Source organism: Mustela putorius, unplaced genomic scaffold, assembly GCF_011764305.1.
Source record: "Mustela putorius furo isolate JIRA1106 unplaced genomic scaffold, ASM1176430v1.1 tig00003836_pilon_pilon_pilon, whole genome shotgun sequence".
Classification (NCBI taxonomy): Eukaryota; Metazoa; Chordata; class Mammalia; order Carnivora; family Mustelidae; genus Mustela; species Mustela putorius.
In genome coordinates, this window is record NW_025421989.1 from 35884201 (window position 1) to 35902378 (window position 18178).

The 18178-nt window shown below is 41.0% G+C and overlaps 1 protein-coding gene across 3 annotated transcripts in view; it reads left to right on the forward strand.

The window, feature by feature from the left end:
* The window catches only part of USP9X (ubiquitin specific peptidase 9 X-linked), a 162876-nt gene that overhangs the window by 26144 nt on the left and 118554 nt on the right, over positions 1-18178 (forward strand). For 2 of the 3 annotated variants that reach the window (XM_004754912.2, XM_004754913.2), the window contains exon 1: positions 414-545. The exons of the other annotated variant lie outside the window; for it this stretch is intronic. The gene's annotated coding sequence lies outside the window, so the exon portion shown is untranslated. Of the gene's footprint in view, positions 1-413; positions 546-18178 lie in introns of those variants that run through there. 3 annotated transcript variants of the gene reach the window in all.

Consider the following 18178-nt stretch of genomic DNA (forward strand, 5'->3'; position numbering starts at 1 on the left):
AGCCCCTCCCCGCGTTGCTCAGCTCTCAGGCCTCGCGGGAGCCCGCCGCTGCCGCCTCTCTCCCGGGAGGCGGCCGCCTCAGCCCTCGGTGCTCCGGTCGGCGCCGGGAGCGAGGAGCGAGCCGCAGCAAAGCGACCAGGCCCGGAGCGGGGAAAGAGGCGGCGACCACGAGAAGGTGAAGCCGCCACTGCAGGAGGAGGAGCGGGAGGAGGTGACGCAGGAGAAACGCACCGCCCGGAGCCCGTCTGAGCTCAGTTAGAGCCCCGGCCCGAGGGGAGAAGAGGGAAGAGGCCGCCGCCGCCGGCTGAGGAGGAGGAGGCGGCCGCGGCCACCGTTGCTGCAGGGCGGGCGCGGCGAGCAGCGAATTCCGGCGCCCCCGTGCAGCTTCCTGGTCTTGACGCCCGCAGCCTCTCGACACACTTTGTCGCCAGTCACCCCCAGGCTTGGGATGCACCCAGGGTCGGCCTTGTCCTGGGACTGAGTCTTGCAGCTGCCTGCTGCTTCCGCGTGCCCTGCTTCTGAGGAGAAAACGCCCGGGTCTTGCGGTGAGTAGCCGGCCGCGCCGGGACGAGGCGCTTCTCCGGGGCCAACAGCTGGATCTGAGGGGAGGACGGCGAGGGGGGTGTGCGAGCCCACGGTTCCTCTCTCGGCGGGCCGCTGACTGGGCCGGGGACTCCCCGGCCCCCCCTCCCCACCCCACCCCCGCCTCGGGGTGGGCGAGCGCGCGCGGCGCGGGTGGGGGCGCGGGACTCCGCTCGGTGCCGAGCCGGCGTCCCGGGAGCGTGGCTGTGTGTTTTGGACTGTAAGGGAAAATGGCTGACGGCTTCGTCCCTCCCCCTCCTCCCCCTTCCAGTCCTGTCTGGGGCCGAGTAGGAGGATGGAGTCTCGGCGCCCGGCGTGCAGCCCCCGCATCGGCGCCCGGGGGCCGGGTCGGCTGCGGGGGCTAGTCGCCCCCGGCCCTCGGCCTTGAAACGGGGCTCTCGGCAGACTCGAGGCCGTTCTCCTCCCCAGTTTAGTTCCACTTGACACCAAACGCCATTACTGAGGTGGAGTGATTTGGAGCAGCAGAGCTAGGCCTCCGCTCGGCTACGCCTGGCTATCAGGCCCGACGACTTGTCCGCTTTCCCCCCACCCTCCCGCGATAACCGTCAGCTTCTTCTCGGCCCTCTGGACCGAGAGCCTGAGCCGGGTTATCGGCCCCCTACACCTCCGTCGTCCCCTTTCATTTGCTGAGGGCCAAAGCCGCGTAAGCTGTTTTGATGCAGAAATCGCCTCCCACCTAGCTTGGAGCCACCACCTTTCTATTTTTAACTGTTTATCTGCAAAAATATTAGCCTCTGCGAGCTTGGTGATAATGAGCCCTCTAGGTTCCTGTGGTACGAGGCTTCGGGTTCCAGAAATTGTTTATTTTTCATTCATTGTGAAATACTGAGAGTTACGGAGCAGGTGTATACGTTGTTTTGTAATCTTTATAGGGGTTTCTGTGGGGACTAGAACTTATATGGGAATTTAAGATTTCCAGTGGAACCTGCTTAAACTATGCATATTTTTTGAAAGTTACATGGTTATAACCTTAATTGGATTTTCCACCGTGCAGTTTACAGGTGTGTGTAATTTCTTCGGATTGTCTTAGAATTGAACTGAGCGAGTTGTGGTTTTAAGTATTCGTGCCTTATTTGGGGTGAGGGAAATACTTGTAGCCGTATTTTACCTGGAAACTCAGGAACCTCCTAAATCTACATAACGTTTGTATACTTTAACTTCTGAGGAAGAATCTGGGCTGTATTTATTGATTAGGAAACTTTTCAGCAGGTACTTAACCCTCTCTTGGAGCTCATTATCTACTCTGAGTGATTATATAGTAAGGACTCGTTGGCTTTCTTAATCCGTACACTTGAATTTAAAAATAGAGACTGCAAACTCTCCTTTAGATCTCCCTGGTCTACTGATTCAGTGGGCTGCCATTTTGGTTTCAGCAAATGCCTCTCAAGTTCTTAAAGATTAAGCTTTATTGTTCCAGTGTCTGCATAGAGGGAAAAATAGAAGTATTTGAAATTGGTGTTCCCAAAGGTGAACTCAAAAAATGTTTGTTATGTTTTGTTTTCTTTATTTTAAAAATAAGACATTTGGAGTATACAGATATTTTCCCCCTACCCTTTTTCCTGTATTTTTTGTACGGACATTTAACTTGGAATTTTTAATGTGTTATTTTAATGTTCTCATGCCATTTCTTCCTTTTGTTTGCTGACCTTGGTAGTTTCTGAGAGGGAAAATTTCTGGAGGGATTGAATAACGGCAAGAACAGTACACGTGAGAATCTAAATTCTTCAGAAAGTTCTTTGAAGGGCAGAGTTTACCTTTTACCAAATTATTGTAATCCCTTGTTGGTGTTCCATACTTCTCTTGTTTTATTGATGGAATGCTCAAGTAGGATTTACTCTGGATCTTTTTTTCTTCCAGGATCTTGAAATAAATATTCTGACATCTCAAGAAGATGAGGGATTTCGTGGCTGTCTCTTCAAAGATAAATTTTTTTCAGATGGTATTAATAATGCTGTTTATAGCTTTTTAAAATGGATATTTGTCATGAATTTGTTAGTCAAGTTCTTGATTAGTTGGACACAAGCAAGCATTCTTTCAGTTTACTTTTATAAGGTTAACTTTAATGACGTTTTTATATTTCTAGAATTTTTAATATTGAAATCAGTCTTTGTTTAAATTAGGTTAAGGAAGGTTGTTCAAAATATATGGGGGTGTGACAGATCAGTGTTCTTGTAACTCTTTTGGGCACTTTGGGAAAGGATCTTATTCTGTGGTTCTTGAGCTAGTTGTGTTTGTTTTTTGGTGAGGTTGTTTTGTTTTGTCCTGTTTTGTTTGTTTTGCGTTTGAATTCTAAAATAATGTGATGGTTTCATAATAGCCTGCATTATATATCCCCTCTTGCTGGTACGTTTTCCGAATCTTGATACTTCCCCCCCCCCCCAAAAATTGAGAGGGGGGAGATTTTAGTTTCCCCCTCTTTTTTTGTTTTTGTTTTTGTTTTTTGAGTTTTATTTTTGAAAGCTGCCCTGTTTGTTGCTAAGTTCTTAGTATAGGATCTAACGTTAATGTTTGGGAAAGGGGTTAATGTGTTAACCCTCAAACCTGACTGCACTTTAGAATCACTTAAGGGAGTTTAGGTGGGGGGAAGAAAAATACTGATGGCTGGATCTCACTCTTTGATACTGATTAGTTCTGATAGGGGTCCTGGGCAAAGGTTTATGTTAAAACCACTGTGGATAATTTCCATGCAGTCAGAGTTGAATACCACTGTTAATGCTCTTAGCGTGTTCTTATTGAACTTTCAAGCATTTAAATAAGAAGATGGATTTTTTTTTTCCTCCACTGTTTTCAATTATCAGCATAAATAATGTCTCCATCATAGAGGTGAGGGATTGAGGTCTGTCAACCAGTGGTGTTTCAGCTACGGTGCCACATTAAAGAAATGAGACTGATCACTATTTTTAAAAAACATTTGGAACTTTCATCTGTTTCCTGAACCAGATTAGCTTTAGATGAAAATTTTAATAAAAATATGACAATTATCTGCAACTTGGGAAATAAGTTAGTTAGCCAGGGAGGTGTTAAAAGCTTTGCAGCAAGTAGGTTCTTCCTCTTCCATATGTCTCCCAACATGTTCTGCTTGATAGTTTAGTTGGTGGGTGTGTTTATGACTAAAATAATGTTAGGCAACATAACGTTCCTAAAAGATGTAAAATCCAGGCATTTGTCTCCCAGTAATTTATTTAAATCGTCTCATAAATGAACATTTAGTATCATGTGAGCTTCTATTATCTCAATTTGAAAATATTGAGTTTTATTTAGCTTGGTTTAAAATCAGTGTAATTTTTACAAAACGTTTTCAAAACTAGAGTTCTCCTTTTGCGTTTTCATAGTATCAGTTTAATGGAATAAAGGAAATAGCATTAAACGCCTTTATTTGGTGTTTATTTCTCTTAATTCTCTTGGTCCGATGTCTTAAATTCTGTATTGAGGCTGGGGAGAAAGCCTGCTAATGCGAAATCTAGGAACTTTCTTAATGCAGCACAGGATCTCAAAGATCTTTCTATTAATGGTCATTGTGATCTTATTTTCTATGGTATAAAGTATGAAAAGGAAAAGAAGACTTTATGGAACCTTTTATACTTATGTTTATTGGTGTTTGAATTAATCATTCAATTTTTACTGTTGAATGTAAAGTAATGACCAATGTAAATATACTTTTAAGGAACAAGAAGTGAAAAAGTACACTGTTAAGATACTTTTCCTAAATTTGTTCTTCATACGTGCATGTTCTAGTCTTGTGGGCTTCGGTATGCATGTACACACTACACAAGTATTCTATAAGGGTTTTTAGTTCTATTTCCAGCTACTGTCTAACAATGATTTTCTATCTCAGCTGTGTATCAGAATCACCTGTAGAGCTTTACCAAAATCCCCCCCCCCAAAAGGGGTATTTTTCTAGGTCTTATGCTCTGGAAATTATGATTGAGTTATTTTGGGGTAGAAACTAGGCATTTAAAAAACTCAAAAAATATTTCTGATGTCCCGCTAGGGGGTTCTTTGCACTTCATTTGAGGAAAAGAGAAGAGCTGAGATTCTTTGAGTTTTGTGTCCTATCATTAGGCAGTAATATTCTCACTTGAGTTTAGTTTTGCCAATCACACTGTCAAAAATTCCAGGGGCGCCTGGGTGGCTCAGTTGTTTAAGCGGCTGCTTTCCGCTCAGGTCATGATCCCAGAGTCCTGGGATCCGTCCCCGCATCTGGCTCCCTGCTCAGTGGAGAGCCTGCTTCTCCCTTTCCCTCTGCCTGCTGCTCTGTCTACTTGTGCTTCTCTCTCTATCTCTGTCAAATAAATTAAAAAAAAAAATTTCAGACACAAGGTAGCAAAAAGTTTAGAAGCCAGATTAATAGTTGGGAGAGACCAGGATTCCAGAGTTTCATGTATACAACACAGACACAAACACCCCAAAATTCATTATTTCTTACTGATCACCTTCTTGGGAGTCAAGGCTCCAGCTCTAATAATACTAGCTTATTAATACCTGTTTTAAGACATTGGTTTGCTTTTAATCCATTCCATAAATATTTATTGGGCATCTGCTATATGCCAGGTCCTTTTCTAGAGATTGCTATTGTGTAGAAGCTTATGTTGTATGAAGTGAAGAGCATTGGACTGGCTGATTGTTTAAAGTCTTTCTTAGCTCTGATTCTGTCATTCTTTATTGTGCCTCATAGATGGGGAGACTGAATTTTGTTATAAAAATATACCTAATTATTGTATAATCCAATGGAATTTTCCTTTTATTTTTCAGTTTCTTTTAGATAGAATTTCATTCTGATCTCCATTCTTCTCCAGTGAGTACAAATGTCAAGTACAGTATGCGAATTCTTGCTTATTGAGTTTAAGAATAGCTGTACTTGTAATGCTTTTAATTTTTGGCCAGGAATTACATACTGTGCTGTTCAACCCTTCCTCCTGCCATTCCTTTTTTGTATTGGTGCTCTGTCAGTTACCTCTATGCTATTGGTGTTTTTTTTGTTTGTTTCACTTACTTTGTTTAGATGCTTTGGTTTTTGTCCTCCAAATTTTAGATTTGTGGCATTCATTTTACCAGACTCAAGATCCTGTCACTGATATATTTCTAGTACCTAGAAAGTGCCTGGCACATAGGTATTCAATAATTATTTGTTGGATGAGTAGTCAATTTACCATATTACATTCTTTGTGAGTATGATTTCTCTATTTTTTTCTTTTTTTCTAATTCTCTTTATTACTTGGAGTTACTTAATCTGATAATTGTCTTTTATTTTTTATTCATTTTATTTATTTATTTTAAAAGATTTTGTCTATTTGAGTGAGAGAGCACGAGCAGGGAGGAGGGGGAGAGGGTGAGGGAGAAGCAGACTCCCCACTGAGCAGGGAGTCTTATGTGGGACTCCATCCCAGGATCCTAGGATCATGACCTGATCCGAAGGCAGAAGCTTAACTGACTGAGCCACCCAGGCGCCCTGATAGTTGTTTTATGATGAGCAGTCCTGGAGGGAGTCTTAGACCTCAAACTCCTTGTTTTTCAGATGAAGAGCATGGCTTTAAAAGCTGCTGAAGTAACTTGACTAAGGTAGTGTACATAGACTACGTTCTGCATGAAGTTCTTTCCATATTTAATAAGGCACAGTAACTCTTCTTTGATTTCTGTTACCTTTGTAGTCACTGTCCTAAAATTCACACTTAAATTTCTCTCTGATGATGGTTAATGGGTAATAAGGTCAGCAGTTCTGTCCTTTACCTTCGTGTATTACAGAGCATATAGAATAATAATACTCTTTACAATAACTGCCTGAATGGCAAAATCTGGAGGAATATCTGACTCCCAATACCTAGAACTGCATACAAAATTGATGTATCATCACATTTGGGCTTCTTTCAGTTTATCTTTCTGTAACTGATCAATCATAGAAGTTTTGAACACTTCAGACCCATATTGATTGGCCAGCCATTATTAGAGGAATTGTTTTCCTTGGCATGAGTTTGAGCTGGTTGTCTTGGATCCCATCCTTGGTTGCAGAGCCTATGAAGTAGGAAGAGAAGAAAATTTAGATGGAAAGGAAAAAAAAAGGGAGTAGGAGACGACAACTCCCTTTCCTCTCCATTTATGCCAATTTCCTTCCTACCGACTTTGGTGTTTTTATTCTGAGTTTAGGTTGTTAGATCTCTCTTGTGGTCTTTTCTCTCATTTGGTTATTTCTAAGAACTGAGTACGTCTACTCAGACAGCAGAAAGAATGGAAATTATTACATGGCATTAGACCCATGTTGTGTCTAACAGAGTATTTTGCCCCTGATCAAGGTAGTATATAAAGATTTGGTTGTTTTCCTTGATAATACCTCCCAATTCAAATTAGGGATCAGCAGACTTCTCAGTAAAAAGCCAGATCAGAAATGTTTTGGGTTTTGTGTGCTAAGAGGAGAAATTAAGATTATTGGGTCAATATTCTGTGGGTGAAATTCAAAATATGATGGTGCAATTATTTGTAATTTGGGTCTAATAAGAATAGAATGGGAGGGCTCATAAATAGTGGTTTTTGTTTTGTTTTGGTTTGGTTTGGTTTTTTGGGGCCTAATGGAGGATTTAAAGTTAGTGTTCCCTGTCATTAAATTGGTTGTAAATATTCCTGTGTGAAATACATTCTCAGCTTGTGGGCTATATAAAAACAGGAGGTTGGATTTGGTCTGTGAACATAATTTGCCAGCCCTGGTTTAGGGCAAGGTTCTAAAACCTGGAGGACTTGTTAAAACAGATTTCTAGGTCCTGCCCCCTGAGTTTGATTCAGTAAGTATGGGATGGGGCTCAAGAGTGTGTATTTCTAACAAGTTTCCAAGTATGGAACTACCTTTGGAGAATTACTGGCTTAGAGATGAATTCCAGCATATTTTACCTTTCTTCAGGCTTCTCATTTTGTCTGATTTTACTTAAATCCTTTGTATTTCATACTTGATTTTAAATTCTGCACTTACATGTTAAATGGTTATTATGTTCTAGGTATTGTGCCAGATAACAGAGATATAAGGTGGGCAAAACAGAATTGTTCCTGTCATATATACTGGCTAGAGTGAGTTTAAAAATCAGTTTCTGGGGCACCTGGGTGACCCAGGTGGTTAAGTGTCTGATTTTGGCTTAGGTCATGATCCCGGGGGGCCTAGAGTTGAGCCTTGAGTTGGGCTCCCCACTCAGCGGGGATTCGGCTTGTCTCTCTGCCCCTCCCTCTGCTCACATTCACACACACACATACTCTCTCTCAAATAAATAAAATATTTTTTTTTTTAAGATTTTATTTGTTTATTGGACAGAGATCATAAATAGGCAGGGAAGCAGGCCTGCTGCAGAGCAGAGAGCCTGATGTGTGGCTCTATATGGGGCTCCATCCCAGGGATCATGACCTGAGCTAAAGGCAGAGGCTCCAACCCACTGAGCAACCTGGGTGCCCCTAAATAAAATCTTTTTTTAAAAATCAGTTTCCACAAGCCCTTTAGAGCTAGAGTCTATGAAACAAAAAGCACCATTTGGAAAGCAGGGCGGTGGTATTTGATACTCATTAAAGGAAAGCTAAATTGGAAGGAAACATTACAAAATATTTCATTAACTTGATGTTTTAGGGGCTAATGTTTTGTATAAATGAATTTTTCAGATTACCAAAGCTTATTTGTTTTTTTAAAGATTTTATTTATTTGACAGACAGAGATCACAAGTAGACAGAGAAGGGAAGCCGGCTTCCTGCTGAGCTGAGAGCCTGATGCGGGGCTCAATCCCAGGACCCTGGGATCATGACCTGAGCTGAAGGCAGAGGCTTTAACCCACTGAGCCACCCAGACGTCCCAAAGCTTATTTTTATTTTTTAAAGATTTTATTTATTTATTTGATGGAGAGAGAAAGAGAGAGCATCAACAGGGGGAGTGGCAGAGGGAAAAGCAGCCACCTTGCTGAGCAGGGTGCCGGATGTGGGGCTCGATCTCAGACCATTGGGATCATGAACTGAGCCAAAGGCAGATGCTTCACTGACTGAGCCACCCAGACACCCCTCCCCCCAAGCCTACTTTTGAATACTTAAACCAATCTGTTATTTGATGGAAAGCTTTCTAAAGATGCTATATACTTTATAATTTATCATCTGATTATGAAATTAATGTATTCTGTTAAAATGTTTGGGTAGCACATAGGAATAAAAGGAAAAAGAATATGCAAACCCCACCTTCAATAATTCTATCTTGTAGAAGCAACCATATTATTTAAATATGTGTTAAAAGTTCTCACCAGTTATGTAATTCACCAAGTCATGTATCCTCGTGTCTGCTGTCCTCTGCCTCCACTTACTCCTGTCTCAGGCCTTGAGTGTGTGCCATTTGTTCATCCTGTGTAGGAGACGGTTTTCATGTCTCTCTTCCCTCGCCTGCTCCCCTTTCAGCTACTGCATTTGTAAACACTGCTGTAAACTTTCATTAAGAAGTTGATTTTCATATAACTTTGTAACTCAATTTCCCACCATTTTTTTCTTTATCCCCCCCATCTTTCATTTGCTTGACTCTCCCAATCCTCCATACACTCTTTATTCTTCCACACTTCTGTTATTTTATTTCTTCAATATCCTTTTTAGGAGTTTCCTATTCTTTGTATCAGCCGGAGGCTCCAAACTTAATACCCTTGAGATAGGGAACTGATTAGGGATATAAGTCTTTAACATTACTGGGTAGGTTGTTCTCATTTGTTATGTTGGTTGACTTTGTTCAGTGGTGGATGAAATAACACTGACACAGGAAATTAAGTATGGCAAATGTGCAGTAAAGCTTATATGTGAAAGGTGAGGTGTAATTAGGGATTTTTATAATAGTTGGAAAAAGCTCTAGGAACATGTGAATCTATTATTTGGCTTTAGAATATTTAAATTTGTCACATTTTCAGGGATGTGTTCTGTATGGAAGGGAAAGGTACTGCCTAGGCTCTTGTGAAAGTGATTGCAGAAAAATTCATTTACTCGTATTTAATCAGTATGTTTACAGCTGTTTATTATATCCTTTGTAGATACAAATCAGTTATCCAAAGTTCTTGTTAGTTTTTGATTTTGAGTGTGTTGAGCTGGGGTGAAAGGGATTTTAAGTCCAGGCTGAGGGTGGGAGGAGGAACCTAATGTATTTCCTGCAGGTATATTCCTTGTCTGACTGGATGTCATTATCTGAGCCATATAAATGTCAGCTGTCTCAAATTGCTCCTACTCAGGCATTACCTGAGTTATTCTCAGTGCATCATGGGAAGAAGAATCATCAGTGAAAGGAGAAATGGCAAGATTCTTTGGCTTCTGTTCATCTACACAGCCACAGGAATCGTGTCCCTCATCTCTTCCTGCTTTCTCCAAATACTCCTCAGAACTGGGGCACTTGACTGGCTCAGTTGGTGGAACATGCACCTCTTGATCTCAGGGTCGTTAGTTCAAGCCTCATGTTGCATGTAGAACTTACTTAAAAATACCAAAATACTGCCTAGAATATACCATGGAAGCTCTATCCAAACGAGGTCATTCTGACATAATTCCAAGCTGCTTTTCCAAGGCGATTTCTTGTTCTCCCATCTAATCAATCCATACTTGATGTGGATGGCCCAGCCTTTCCTATTCCCATGGTTTTACTTCTTTGAGCTCCATCTCTCCCCTTTATGGCTAGCCTGCAATGTCTAGCTTACAAGCTATATTCATGAAGTATTTTCTTTTCTTTTTTTTTTAAGATCTTATTTATTTGACAGATCACAAGTAGGCAGACAGGTGGGTTGAGGGGGGAAGCAGACTCCCCGCTGAGCAGAGAGCCCCATGTGGGGCTCCATCCCAGGACCCCAAGATCATGACCTGAGCTGAAGGCAGAGGCTTAAAAGAGCCACCCAGGCACCCCTGCAGTATTTTCTTTAGTTGGAAATAGGTCTTTACTTTCTGTGAATTCTGGTAGCATTTTTCCTGTGCTTTTCTTTTGGTCTTAACTTACTTTACTATTTGTTTGTGTTTCTTCAGATAAAGCCCCTGGAAGGTGGCTCTGGAACTTCCGGAGGCTCAGTTAAGTCTGAACTGTCTTTTGTAGGTGGTCCAAACCTTCCTCAGCCTGATGGAGAGAGTGGTATAGTAGGTAGTAAAGAGCTCTAATCTTAGTCAAAGGCGTAGATTACAGTTGTAATTTCTTTACCAACTAGTGAGCAAGTTCTTAACCTTCATGAAATCGTAAAGTGAAGGCTTCGGATTGGGTGATTGATTTCTTAAAACAATTGAATTCATTAATTTAATACCATACTGGTGCAAGGGATACAAAGGTGATTCTTACTTACAAGCTTTATTGTCTAGCAAGTTAGGCAATTAATTATACATGTGGTAAGTGCTATGTTACATAGAGGTGTGAAAAATGTAGTAGCAGAAGAGATGAAGAAATCATTGTAATTTGATGTTGAGTGAGGTTTGCTGAAAGTGTGCTCTTTTGGTGGCCCTGTGAGTTAGAGCAGGGACTTCTGGGCAGTGGGAGCAACTTGAGATCAGGGTTGGTTTGTTGGTTTTTGTTTTGTTTTAGGGCACGTATGTGCACACACGGAGGGACAGGGGAGTGGGAGTTGGGAGGAATGGCAGAGAGTAGGGGAGTATCAAGCAGGCTCCGCAGAGTGTGGAGTGCTATGTGGGCCTCCATCTCAAGACCCTGAGATCACAACCTGAGCTGAAACCGAGAGTCAGATGCTTAACTAACTGAGCCACCCAGGCGCCCCAAGATCAGGGTTTTTAATCTTAACAGTATTGACACTGGAAGCCAGATGATTCTTTGTGGTGTGGGGTGCTGTTCTGTTCCTTTCTGGCCTCTACCAACAAGGTGCCAGTAGTACCTCCTCCCCTCCCCCCATTTTGATAACTAAAAATATTTCCAGACATTGCCATCTGTGTCCTGGAAACAAAATTTGAGAACCACTACTTGAAATGGAGGAATGGAAGTGAAACTGCAGTGTTTTAGAGAAAAGTTAGTAGGAGACTATAGAAGGAGCATTGGAGATAATTGAGAGGGAAGGGATTGTGGGAGGTGAGGCTAGATCACAAGGGACGAATTTGGGTGCCACATTAGGGCCCTTCTGTTTGTTTTTAGGGTAATGAGATGAACCTTTAAGTTAAAGTGAGAGATTATTGGGTTTGTGTTTTTGGTTTTTTTTTTTTAAAGATTTTATTTATTTATTTGACAGAGAGAAATCACAAGTAGATGGAGAGGCAGGCAGAGAGAGAGAGAGGGAAGCAGGCTCCCTGCTGAGCAGAGAGCCCGATGCGGGGCTCGATCCCAGGACCCTGAGATCATGACCTGAGCCGAAGGCAGCGGCTTAACCCACTGAGCCACCCAGGCGTCCCTGGGTTTGTGTTTTTGAAAGATAATTCTAATGGCACTGTGGCAGACATGTCAGAGGAGAGTTGGGGAGCAGAGAGAATTTGAGGCAGTATTTTTAACACTGGCTAAGGGAATGGAGTAAAGGAAGTGAGCTACCTGGGACTCCCCTTGAATGAGGGAGTTCCTGCTAATTTGACTTTGGCTTCCATCATTGAAGGGAGTGTTGAGCTGGAAAGCAAAGCACCTTTAATTTCTTCAGCTCTTCCCCCATTCCCAACTTCATATCTTCACTTGAGAGCTTCTGACTATTGATATGTCTTGAAAGGTCATAGAGAGGAATCTGGGTTATAGAATGACTTTTTCCCAGTGTGGCTCTGTTACTTAAACAGTGGATTATCAGAGCACATGGCTTTCTTACCTCCTCCCTCCCTTAAAATGTGGGGGACTAGAATTTGGTATCCAGAGACTGTTAACTGTTGGCTCACCATGGTTTGTTGTATAGGCATTATTTTACAGCTTTTAAATTAGATTGATACACAAAGGTAGAATAATAATCGTACTATTCAAATAATTGCATTAATTCCATCGCTCCTAGTTTGGAGGTTTTTTTTGTGTTTCAAAACAGCATTCGTATTTGAATTGAAAATGGTGTAGTCAGTGGAAGGGTACTGGACTTCGATTAAAAGGGCTGTGTTTTAGTTCCATTTACCCTGCTCTCTGTTAATCACTTAATTCTTGGGTCCTCATTACTCTTATCTTTAAAAGAGATGACTTAAGCTACCACTTTCTTTTTTTTTTTTTTTTTTGAGTTAATAAATTTTATCTTTATCCCTAGAGATGTATGGATTCCAGAGAAGAAAGATTTTCAAGTAAAGGAAAATGGGAAAGGTTAAAAAAGAGTTAATAGATTCAGGAGTTGTTGGATTTGGGTTGAGAAGTAAAGGGAGGGATAAGAAAATAATTTGAATGTTGCCTTTAACTTGTTTTTCCTTTCTGTGTCTGTGTGTCTGGATTTTTCTGGAGGGCTTTGTTTTACTTAGATTCTTATGGGCTAATTGTGCTTGGCCAACAGCTTGTAGTGTGAATTTAGGGAGCACAGAGTTGTTAGCCAGGATATAATTTCTTTGCTGGCAGAGCAGCCTAAAGTTTGGTTAAGTTTTCATCTGAAGTCTAGCTTAAGCTTTAAGAACAAACTGCTGTTAAAAAATGATGTAGCCAGCCAGGGAAAATAATATTTGGGAGAAGTTTTTTTTTTAATTGAGAATGAAGTATGCAGATAAATATAGTAGCAGTGGTTTGTCTGGTGCAGATGGTTTCAGAGAAAATGTTGATACCTTATTTTTCATCACTACAAGAGAAGTAGCAAAAGAAATTCATTATTTTTTTTAATTCATTATTTTCATTGTATATCATTAGGCCAATCATTCTCAAACTTTATAATTATTGAGGCCTCAAAGAGCATTTGTTTATATCAAGTTAATATCCTTTGATGTTTACTATTTTGGAAGGTAAAATGGGAAAAAAAATTTTTTTTTTTAAGATTTTCTTTATTTGGCAGATAGAGATCACAAGTAGGCAGAGAGGCAGGCGGAGAGAGAGGAGGAGGAAGCAAGCTCCCTGCTGAGCAGAGAGCCCTATATGGGGCTTGATCCCAGGACCCAGGGATCATGACCTGAGCCGAAGGCAGAGGCTTTAACCCACTGAGCCACCCAGGTGCCCCCAAAATGGGAAAAAATTTAAACCTGTGCATGTGTTTGAAAGTAAAACTAATTGCATGTTTTTTTTTGTTTTTTTTTTAAGATTTTATTTATTTGAGAGAAGCAGTTGAGAACAAGAGGTGTGTTGCAGAGGGAGAGAGTGAAGCAGGCTCTCCATTGAGCAGGGAGCCCAACATGGGGCTCCATCCCAGGACCTCAAGATCATGATCAGAGCTAATGGCAGATGCTTGACCCAGCTGGGCCACCCAGGCACCCCAAACCCATTGTATGTTAATGTAAATAATACTTTCATGAAAAATAGCTTTTCCAAGAAAACAAAAATCAGTAAGCAGCATTGCATTCTCCTACATTTTTGCAAGCATCTCATGTTTGGTGTAATAGAAGGAAGCTAGTTTCTACCCTTAATTTCTTGTGATAGCATACATCACGTAGCCTTTGCCAAAACTCTACTGTATGCTGAAGAGAGAATGACCCTAACAGAAGCAAGTGAAGTCTTCTTATTATGAAACAGTTTTACTTTTTGGATCTCCTGAAAGGGTCTCAGTGGACCACACTTTGGGAACCAGTGCCTTAGATTCCCAAAGGAAGTTTGACATTATTTTTCAAGTGGCTTGCATAGTATAAACTTTTACTTTTTAAATTTTATTTATTTATTTGTTCTTCTTCTTTTTTAAAAAATATTTTATTTATTTAACAGACAGGGAGAGGGAGAAGCAGGCTTCCTGCTGGGCAGGGAGCTGGATGCTGGCCTTGATCCCAGGACCCTGAGATCATGACCTGAGCTGAAGGCAGCCGCCTAATGACTGAGCCACCCAGTTGTCCTAAATTTATATTTTTTAAATTGAGGTATAAGTTGCATATAGTGAAGACCACAAGTCTTAAATGTGTAGCTTGATAGATTTTTTTTTTTAACAAATGTACACATCTGTGCAACAACCACTTAGATCAGTCTATCATTTCTAGCATCCCAGAAGACTTCTTTATGCCCCTTCTGAAAAGAAACCCCAATACTCTCTATTTTTCATTTTTGGGGGGGTGGTGGTGAACTCACGATGTTGTGGGGCTTGAACTCAACAATGTTGTGATCAGGACCTGAGCTGAGATCGAGTCAGATGCTCAACCAACTGAGCCACCCAGATGCCACCTTATTCTGTCTTTCAGTGAATTAATCTTGGGGGGCCTAGGTAGCTCAGTGGGTTAAACCTCTACCTTCGGCTCAGGTCATGATCTCAGGGTCTTGGGATGGAGCCCTTCATCGGGCTCTCTGCTCAGCAGGGAGCCTGCTTCCCCCACTCTCTCTGCCTGCCTGTCTGCCTACTTGTGATCTCTGTCAAATAAATAAATAAAACCTTTTTTTAAAAAAAATGAATCTTGCCACTGGTGACCATCTGTATGGACCTGGAGGGCATTATGCCAACTGAAATCAGTCAAGGACAAATACTGTATGATCTCTTATATGTGGAATCAGAAAAACAAAAATCAGCCTCAGAGAAATGGAGAAAAGGTTGATGGCTGGCAGAAGTGGGGGGTGGGGAAGAGATTAATGGATGAAATGGGGGTCAAAGAGAAAAATGTGATGAAGGCCCTTGGCTGGCTCAGTCAGTAGAGCATGTGACTCCTGATCTTGGGGTTGTGTGAGTTCAAACCCCACGTTGGGCCCGGAGCCTAGCCCCCCCAAAAATAAGTAAATAAAATAAAAACAAAATCAAATGTGTTCAATGTCCATAGAGAGAAAATAATAAACCAGGAAGCTTACTCGATTCTGCATTGGTTCCACTGTTCAGGAATTCTATGCATTCCAATAAATGTCTAAGCTTAGTTATGGTTCTTTTTTGTGTGAAATTCACACTTACGAAATGCATTTTAAAGCATTTACTTGCTGTCCTCCTTTGGTAAATTCTGGAAGAGCTAAAACAGTTGTTAACGATTCTGTCTTAAGGGTCTGGTAGGGAGTTAGGTATCAGTAATGTAACCAGGGAAATTTGTCTTTGTCATAGATTTTTTTTCCCCCCATCCTGGTTTTAATAATTTAACCAGATTTCACCTGTATAAACATGTCTTAAGGAATGGGCAAGGATATAGATAATCCTTGAATACCTGTAAGAGTATATGATTTATTTTAACATGATTGCATATGTTTTACTTATCAGTGAGCTTTTTGTATAGGTCAAATTTTCTTTGTCGAAATGTAACAAACACCTAATGCCAGAGATGGGAGAAATGAGGTTATGAAGGCCGCCACTCAGTGGTACTTGAGGTGATGGGTGCTAGTCTTTTGATCCACTTATTCTGAACTACTGTTAACATTGGCTACATTATCCTATTACATACGGCTGCTTTTGCCTTTTCTTCTCTGTCCCTATATACACTTAGTTGACTTGCTACTCCTGTTACTCTTCAAGATGCAGCTCAAATGTTCTTCTGAGAAGCTTTTGTTGATCTTCTCTGCCCTTGGATAACTTATTTACCCATTTTCCAAACTTATTTTTTAAATTTTTCTTTCTTTTTTTTTTTTTAAGTTTTTTTTTTTTTTTTAAGATTTTATTTATCAGAGGGAGAGGGGGAGAGAGCAAGCACAGGCAGACAGAATGGCAGGCAGAGGCAGAGGGAGAAGCAGGCTCCCTGCTGAGCAAGGAGCCCAATGTGGGACTCCATCCCAGGATGCTGGGATCATGACCTGAGCCGAAGGCAGCTGCTCAACCAACTGAGCCACCCAGGCGTCCCTTAAATTTGTATTTCTTAAAGATTTTATTTATTTTAGAGATAGAGAGTGGGTGCATGAATGAAGGGAGAGGCAGAGGGATAGAATCTTCATGCGGACCCCAAGATAGGCACGGAGTCCAACATGGAGCTGGATCTCACAACCATGATCTGAGCCGAAACCAAGAGTCGGATGCTTAACTGACTGAGCCACCCAGGTGCCCCTTAGGTTTTTATTTAAATTCCAGTTGGTGAACATACAGTGAGTGTAATATGAGTTTCAGGTGTACAATATAGTTACTCAGCACTTCCGTTTAACACCTGGTGCTCATCGTAAGCAATGCACTGCTTAATTCCCATCACCTATTTCACCCATCCCCCCACCCAAACTTTTTATTTAGGAAAAATCAAATATACAAAGATGCAGATAAACCCCCATCACCTGGCTTCATTTTATGGCTATTCTTTTTTGTAGAACTGTCTGTATATTAGGAAACCAAGACACAGATATTAAGGAATTTGTCCAGCTTGGATGTGGAGGTAAGTGGCAGAACAGGAATTCAAACTGAGGTGGTTTATCTTCAGTCTGTGCTCTTAACCGCTACAGTATATAATGTCTGAGCGAATGAGCACTGAGTGAATTAGCACTTGTTCCTTATTAATCTGGCCAACAGCACCCGGGCACTATTTGTTCTTTCATAAAATATAGCCAGAAGGGACCGTAGCATGCAGCTTTCCCATTTTAAAGATGAGGTTCCTTTGCTTGTAGCCCTTCTGCTTTTCATTTCATTTGTAATATGTCAAAAAATAATTGCTGAACTCTGGCCTCTTTGTTTAATAGTGTCTGAATATAATAAGGGGGATGAGGGCTAAAATTGGGTTATAATGTTTTATATTTTGTATACTACATTTAAAATGTTTATGTTGAGTTTGCATTTTTGCTTCAACATTATAGACTTAAAATATTCATTTTCGGTAACTTGGTATTGTGGCTTCCACTTTCAGTACTTTTGATTTGAGTATTGGCCTTCATGGTGTACTGCAGTGCTGCTTTGAACCTTTAAGATTGTACATACAGACTTTAAAGGTTACTTTTCCTGTTAGATATCTTTTAATGGCATCTATATGTATAAAACTATCACAAAAACGCCAGTGTCCATCAACTAATGAATGCATAAATGTGTATTATACAGTGGAATATTTTTCAACAATAAAAGGAAATGAAGTACAGATACATGCTACAACTTAGTTGAACCTTGAAAAACAATTACGATAACTGAAAGAAGCTAGTCACGAAAGACTCCATATTGTATGGGTACCATTTATACGAAATGTCAGGAATAGGCACTTCTAGGGACCCCTGGGTGGCTTAGTCAGTTGAATATCTGCCTTCGGCTCAGGTGATGGTCCCAGGGTCCTGGGGTTGAGTTCTGCATTGGGCTCCCTGCTCTGCGGGGAGCCTACTTCTCCCTCTACCTCTCTACCTGACTTGTGCTCATTCTCTTTCTCTCTAATAAATGAAATAAAATCTTAAAAAAGAATAGGCCAGTTCTATAAAGACAAAAAGTAGATTAGCTTGGGGTTGGGGGTGAGGAGAGAATGGGGAATGACTGCTACTAATGGGTATGGGTTTCTTTCTGGGGTGATGAAAGTGTTCTAAAATTGATTGTGGTGATAGGTATACAGCTCTGAATAAACTGAAAAGAATTGAATTGGAACACTTTAGATGGGTGATTTATATGGTATATGTGGATTAGATCTTGTGGCTGTTCTTTAAAAAACCATTCTGTGTAACTTAAAATATAGTGAAGATCCTCTGATTGAAAGGAATTCCAAA